The sequence below is a fragment of the Anomaloglossus baeobatrachus genome, chromosome 6, assembly GCF_048569485.1.
Source record: "Anomaloglossus baeobatrachus isolate aAnoBae1 chromosome 6, aAnoBae1.hap1, whole genome shotgun sequence".
NCBI lineage: Eukaryota > Metazoa > Chordata > Amphibia > Anura > Aromobatidae > Anomaloglossus > Anomaloglossus baeobatrachus.
In genome coordinates, this window is record NC_134358.1 from 402,649,313 (window position 1) to 402,657,891 (window position 8,579).

The window sequence follows — 8,579 nt, forward strand, 5'->3', positions numbered from 1 at the left end:
AGCCTTCAAGCAAAATAGAGCCAGGAGCCGATCAGATGTTCAAGAAGGGCGGGATAATTTAAATAAACATGTATTTTTATTTTTTTTTTCCCTCTCCTCCCCTTCTTCTTTCTTTGGGGCTGCACAATGCAAAAACCAATAGGAAGACAATAACATTTTTAACATTATGGATAGCACATTAAGATAAAAATAGACAAAGGCATAAATATACATAAGTATACATAAAAATCTTCATGTAATGTGATGTTCATGGCTTCTCTATTCACTATTGGTCTCTCATCATTGTGCTTTATTATCTACAAGCAAAAAAAAAAAAAATTATTTAAATATATATATATATATATATATATATATATATATATATATATATATATATTTACTTGCATGTCACACTACCGGCATGATTGGAGGAAATTTAAAAAAATAAAAATATATAAAATGATGATGGGAAGGAGGGGAATAAAAAAGGGGGGGAAAGAAAATGACACAACTAATCCAGATGAGGACAAATCCCAGCATATGCCGTCAACATTCCATGACAAAATTGCCAGTACGGACATATCCTTTATTAAGACAACAAAGGCTGGTAATCTACCATGTTACTCAAAAACAGGAAAAATAAATAAAACCGAAATTGGAAGGACAAGGAATAGGGTACAACCGTAGAGATCTACAGGAATGAAGCATAACTTACTGCCTCATTTAGACCCCTGGGAGCCAAGGTGTCCAGAGTCACGATCCACTTGGTTTCACACTGCGCCAGACGTTTTTTCAAGTCGCCACCCCTGATGCCGCCTTCTATGGTATCTATACCTCTTATTTTCAATTTTGAGGGGTCACAGGAGTGGTGAGTTTTAAAATGCCTGGGCAGTGTTTTAAGCAAGATGATATCATCTTCCGATTTGGCTGCGGAAATGTCTCTCACGTGCTCCCTTACCCTAACGTGGAGCTCACGTGATGTCAGCCCCACGTAGATCAGGGAGCACGTGCAGGTAGCGAAATACACCCCGTGAGTAGTGTTTTCTAGAAAATTAATTCTAAAAAAACTTTTTTATAAGCGGGATGGTGCATCTGGCAGCCAAACTGAAAGGGAGGCGATTCAGAATCTGGAGAACCTACTCCAAGAACAGGAAACCCCCCAAACAGCTACGTTTCCAGGTAGCCTTATGCCAAAATCTAAAAAGTTCCCCCCGTTGTCCCTCAGCCCTGCTATTGAGATATTTACCCGGTTGGTAAGTGACGACTTCAAAAACGTCCCAAGAAACTGCAAACGGGACAATTTGACCCAGTTGCAGCGGACGGCTCTTACTGAACTGCAGGACTGTAGGGACATAGTGATAACACCAGCAGACAAGGGGGGAAACATAGTGGTGCTACCATATGAGAAATAGGAGCGAGAGGTATTGAGGAAATTGCGGGATAGGAAGACCTACACAAAATTGTCCTCAAGTACCCTGATTGGATTTTCCAGTGAACTCACCACGTTCCTAGAGAGAGCCCTTGAAAAGGGGATTATCAATAGAAAGATGTTTGATGGCCTCCTTAATAGACACCCGAGGATACCTACCTTTTATATCTTACCCAAGATCCACAAGGATGCCGTCAACCCGCCTGGGCGTCAGATTATGTCGGGCATAGAGGGCTTGTGTGATCCAGTTTGTAAGTTTATTGATCACCACTTAAAATCATTGGTGGAGACACTGCCCTCTTATGTCCGGGACACCACGGACGTCTTGTGGCGACTGGACGGCATCTTTGTGGAAGAGGATATGATCCTGGTGACGGCCGACGTTGAGAGTCTCTATACGTGCATAGCACATGATGATGGCATCCAGGCGGTCCGTTTCTTCCTTGAAATGGCTGGTCGGAGTGGCGAATTGGGCAAACTGATCCTTGAGTTGCTCCGTTTCGCCCTGACGCACAATTTCTTTGTCTTCAAGGAAACCTATTATTTACAGCAGCGTGGCACTGCCATGGACGCGGCCTGTGCGCCCACGTACGCCGGCCTCTTCCTGGGTTACTGGGAGAGGCTGGTTTTTGGTGACAGGGGCCCCGGGCTTAGCGCCCATGTGCAGTGCTGGCTAAGGTACATAGATGACGAGCTTTTTGTGTGGCAGGGCTCGGCGGAGCAATTGGATCAATTTATGGGGCAGCTTAATGCAAATAAATTTAACATCAAATTGATTCACAAGAGCAGGATCGACTTCCTTGATATATTGATTACAGTGGATGATAGGGGGTCGATCCAAACGGACGTTTTCCAGAAGGATACGTCTGTAAATGCATTGCTGCATGCCTCATATGCCCATAATCCATCTACTATTCGTGCCATCCCGACCGGACAATATTTAAGGATGAGACAGATCTGCTCATCAGATAGAGATTTTGAGACTCAGTCGGCCGACTTGAGGGATCGATTTAGGTTAGAGGGTATAGTGGTAGAAGTATCCTTAAGGGTTACAGACAGGCCAAAAAAGCATCTAGGGCACAATTGTTAACTAGTGCCCCAAAAAAATATGAACAGGATAACGTGGTGAGGTTCATTGGTACATACAATCAGGAGTGGGAAACAATGCGGGATATTATGCGTAAACATTGGCCCGTATTGTTATCTGATCCAGTTTTGGTACAGGTCCTTACCCGCAACCCTCTAATGACCTCTAGGAGAGCCAGGAATTTAAAGGACTTTTTAGTCCAGAGCCACTATATTCCACCAAGAATTAATCCATTTGGTTTCCATGGTCGTCCACAGGGTTGTTTCCCTTGTGGACATTGTTTGGCTTGTGGTAATGTCCAGCGTAGCAGTACTTTCAGTACATCGGATGGTAATAAGATCTACCAGATTAAGAAGTACATCACTTGTGGGACTACCCACGTGGTGTATTTCGCTACCTGCATGTGCTCCCTGATCTACATGGGGCTGACATCACGTGAGCTCCACGTTAGGGTCAGGGAGCACGTGAGAGACATTTCCGCAGCCAAATCGGAAGATGATATCATCTTGCTTAAAACACTGCCCAGGCATTTTAAAACTCACCACTCCTGTGACCCCTCAAAATTGAAAATAAGAGGATACCATAGAAGGGGGCATCAGGGGTGGCGACTTGAAAAAACGTCTGGCGCAGTGTGAAACCAAGTGGATCGTGACTCTGGACACCTTGGCTCCCAGGGGTCTAAATGAGGCAGTAAGTTATGCTTCATTCCTGTAGATCTCTACGGTTGTACCCTATTCCTTGTCCTTCCAATTTCGGTTTTATTTATTTTTCCCTGTTTTTGAGTAATATGGTAGATTACCAGCCCTTGTTGTCTTAATAAAGGATATGTCCGTACTGGCAATTTTGTCATGGAATGTTGACGGCATATGCGGGGATTTGTCCTCATCTGGATTAGTTGTGTCATTTTCTTTCCCCCCCTTTTTTATTCCCCTCCTTCCCATCATCATTTTATATATTTTTATTTTTTTAAATTTCCTCCAATCATGCCGGTAGTGTGACATATATATATATATATATATATATATATATATACTTGTATTTATTTTTATTTTTTTTTGCTTGCAGATAATAAAGCACAATGATGAGAGACCAATAGTGAATAGAGAAGCCATGAACATCACATTACATGAAGATTTTTATGTATACTTATGTATATTTATGCTTGTGTCTATTTTTATCTTCATGTGCTATCCATAAGGTTAAAAATGTTATTGTCTTCCTATTGATTTTTGCATTGTGCAGCCCCAAAGAAAGAAGAAGGGGAGGAGAGGGAAAAAAAATAAAAATACATGTTTATTTAAATTATCCCGCCCTTCTTGAACATCTGATCGGCTCCTGGCTCTATTTTGCTTGACGGCTGAGGCTTTCTGCGGGTATGCGCACGCGCGGGGGTTATGGTGACGCGTCCCACCCCCGCATGGGCGTGGTCATGACGCGACAGCCGAGGTCTCGCAAGATGTGAGTAGGGAGCTGATGTGGGCGGGATGATGGTGTCCCTGAACACCTGTGGACACTGCACATAAAACCGGCAGTCTTGAAGGTTAGACTACCTCTCTATCCCCCTGATGAAGATTGGTGACCCCAATAATTGAAACGTACGTAGGGCGTTTCTGAGGTATTTTTTCCTGGTTGGTGATGTGTGCATGGGAATTACGGACTGGTTCATGCATTTTTATTAACAATGTAAAAAAGCTATTGTTCTATGTTATCAGCCCTAGCATGGGTTTTTATGCTGTATCCTAGATTGTGTGCTGCAACCTATGTAAGTGTACACTATGTCTATAAAAATTGTACTAATATGCAATGGTGGCACTCTGCAAGGATCATCATTAACCCTATACCATGTCATCTGCCGTCCAGTGAATTTGTAACAGCTTTTAATTATTGATGATTTTATGGATTCTCATCACTTGTTTTCCAATAAATGTATTTGATTTTTTGCACCTTTAAAAACTCGTTTTGTTTCTCCTTCAAGTACCACCTTCTGCAGCTCCTGGGCTGCATTCTATGAAGGTGCACCTTGTTCCTGACTAAACTTGTAGACCCCTGAAATAACTTTATAAAATCTGACCGCCAGGTATGCTAATTACCTTATCTAGTCAGATGGGCATGATAATTTTCTGCTACTTTTTTTCCCTCTGGCCACGTTCGCCATCCTACTTTCCTGATTGACAAAGATGGCGCCACAGTCGTCATCCATGCTTCTCAGCCAAATCTCGCGCAGGCTCAGTTAGCTCTGCCACATCACGGGCCGAGAAGGAAACAGAGCCGGTGCGGTGTTTGCACATGCGCAAGATTATGGTCGGGCACGAGGATGAGACTGGTGAGCTCATGCACAGCACCAACCATAATCTCGCACCTGCGCAAATTTCTCACCAATGCACGCCAGGACAACTATGTTTCCTGCTCGGCCCGTGATGTGGCATAGCTAACTGAGCCTGCGCAAGATTTGGCCAAGAAGCACGGATGACGACGGTGGTGCCATCCTTGTCAATCAGGAAAGGAGGATGGCGAACGTGGCCAGAGGGGAAAAAAAGTAGCAGAAAATTATCACGCCCATCTGACTAGATAAGGTAATTAGCATACCTGGCGGTCAGATTTTATAAAGTTATTTCAGGAGTCTACAAGTTTAGTCAGGAACAAGGTGCACATTCTTAGAATGCAGCCCAGGAGCTGCAAAAGGTGATACTTTTAGTTTAATAGTGAAAAAACTGGTGACAGGTTCCCTTTAAAAAAAAAAAAAAAAAGTCCCTGTCCTGACATAATCTTATAAATATGCCAATAGTGTGTAATAGCTGTGTCTGACCATACAGAGCTATTCCGGTTCATGGTCTTTACATACCACATCTCCTTGGCAGCAGAGGAAGCAAAAGAGAGTATACAGAGATTACAGCCTGGGATCGCAGCTGATTCTTTCCCTGTTTGTTTTAAAACAGACAGGGAAATGTTTTACCTAGTAGAAAACAGCATTTGTGATGTCATGCTGTGCTATCTGCGTACTGTTTTTTGCGTTCTCCTCTGCCCAGGAGATGTGGTATATTCAGACCTTGTTCCTGTATGGCCAGACACGGCCATTATCCAGTACATATAAGGGGCACATTTATATGATTATATCTCAGCACAGGAACATTTTTTCTTTTAACATATCCAATTGTGGAACTTTTTTTTTTTATTCCAAGATCTATTGATTTAAAGGTTTTTGTGTGTGGGACGACCCCCTTTAATACAGTCATGGCCAAAGGTTTTGAGAATGCTACAAATATTAATTTTTACAAAGTCTACTGCTTAAGTTTTTCTAATAGCAATTTGCATATACTCCAGAATGTCATAGAGAGTGATCAGGTTAACAGCAATTACTTGCAAAGTCAATATTGGCTAAGAAAATGAACTTTAACCCCCAAAACACATTTCAACATCATTGCATTCCTGCCTTAAAAGGAGCAGCTAACATTGTTTTAGTGATTGTTCCATTAACACAGGTGTGGGTGTTGATGAGGACAGGGCTGGCGATCAATCAGTCATGATTAAGTAAGAATGACACCACTGGACACTTTAAAAGGAGGCTGGTGCTTGGTATCATTGTTTCTCTTCAGTTAACCATGGTTATCTCTAAAGAAACACGTGCAGCCATCATTGCTCTGCATAAAAATGGCCTAACAGGGAAGAGTATCGCAGCTACAAAGATTGCACCTCAGTTAACAATCTATCGCATCATCAAGAACTTCAAGGAGAGGGCTTCCATTGTTGCCAAAAAGGCTCCAGGGCGCCCAAGAAGGACCAGAAAATGCCAAGACCATATCTTAAAACTGTTTCAGCTGCGGGATCGGACTACCAGCAGTGCCGAGCTAGCTCAGCAATGGCAGCAGGCTGGTGTGAGTGCTTCTGCACGCAATGTGAGGTGGAGACTCTTTGAGCACAGCCTGGTTTCAAGGAGGGCAGCAAAGAAGCCACTTCTCTCCAGAAAAAACATCAGGGACCGACTGATATTCTGCAAAAGGTACAGGGAGTGGACTGCTGAGGATTGGGGTAAAGTCATTTTCTCAGATGAATCCCCTTTTTGATTGTTTGGGACATCTGGAAAACAGCTTATTAGGAGAAGAAGAGGTGAGCGCTACCACCAGTCTTTTCTCATGCCAACTGTTAAGCATCCTGAAACGATTCATGTGTGAGGTTGCTTCTCAGCCAAGGGGATCGGCTCACTCACAGTCTTGCCTAAAAACACAGCCATGAATAAAGAATGGTACCAGAATGTCCTCCAAGAGCAACTTCTCCCAACTGTCCAAGAGAAGTTTGGTGCCCAACAATGCCTTTTCCAGCATGATGGAGCACCTTGCCATGAAGCAAAGGTGATCACTAAATGGCTCATGGAACAAATCATAGAGATTTTGGGTCCATGGCCTGGAAACTCCCCAGATCTTAATCCCATTGAGAACTTGTGGGCAATCATCAAGAGACAGGTGGACAAACAAAAACCAACAAATTCTGGCAAAATGCAAGCATTGCTTATGCAAGAATGGACAGCTATCAGTCAGGATTTGGTCCAGAAGTTGATTGAGAGCATGCCAGGGAGAATTGCAGAGGTCCTGAAGAAGAAGGGTCAACACTGCAAATATTGACTTGCTGCATTAACTCATTCTAACTGTCAATATAACCTTTTGGTACTCATGATTGCAATTATATTTCTGTATGTGATGTAAACATCAGACAAACAATTAAAAACCAGAGGGCAACAGATCATGTGAAAATATAATTTTGGTGTCATTCTCAAAACTTTTGTCCATGACTGTAGAGATGAGCAAAAAGGTTTATGGTGTCCAGTTCCAAACTCTGGTCCAGACCTTGATTTGGTGGACTATATGTATGGCATCCTCTCCCTTTCATGTCCTGGGTACATCTGCTGCTTTCATTTCTAGCCCCTGGGATGTGATTACTTAGCAGGGCCTAAGAAGTAGCTGAGGTGCCTCATGATTTTGTGGGGCTTAGAGAGCAGTCAAGGTGGTTATGGGAAACTGCTCCACTTTTTCTAAACCCCAGTGGGTTTTAATTTTTGTTTGACATGGCTCACACTTGAAAGCACTTGTCATATGCTGAAAGGATTGTGTTAGGGTTTAGATAGACTGACTGGCAGCACGAAATGACCAACAGTCAGTAAACTTACTGATCAGCGGTTGTTAAAATGTCTGTTTACACTGGCGGACCATAGAAAGGCATGCACACCAAGCATGATCAATGTGCCATAGTTCTTGGCAGTGTGAGTCCTGTTTGGTTTTTTTGTAGGAGGCGCTAAAGATCATTCAATGAATGGGCAATTTTCTCACTCATTAGTTGATCGGCAGTCCAGCTACATGACAAGATAATCGTGATAAGTGTTTTTACCAACAAATTCATAATTATCTTGCAGTGTAAATGCAGCTTTCAATTGAAGAAAAAAATAGGTCTCATTCATAATTATGGGACTAAGGTGTAACACAAAGCAGTGCTCATAGACATGACCTTGTGTTTGAGTAATTGGTTCACTTTTTGTTTTTTTTTTCCCAAGAGCGTTTTTAACATTACCACTTCTAAGTCACTGTGCTTTTCCCTTTATAAAATAATAGCAGCTATGCTCACCTCCAATGAGGGCGCCTTTCCAGATGTGCTTCTCCTAAAGATCGTATCATGTCATGAGTAGTGATGGGCGGACTCGATACATATATATATATATATATATATATATATTATATAACAGGGTCAGGCCTGAAATTGATCCCAGATATCTAGCTAGACGCCGGTGTCCATATAAGTCTGTGCGGACTAGAATCTGGTGCTTAAAAATGTTGGTAGAAGGGAAAGGGGGATTGGAGCAATCACGTTATACTTACCGAGAGAGAGACCATCACACATGAGCGGTGGATTCGCCTGTCTTCCTCATGCCTTCCTTCCATTTAGAATTCCTCTCACTACTAGACCTCACATTGACAATTTGGGGGCCATTGCGCACCTACCTAATTGAGCTAACTGCTTATTTCTATAAAGAGTTCCTCCGGTTACTGCATAAACCTTATTACATATTATTATCCTACAAAGAACAGATTAAATAGCCAA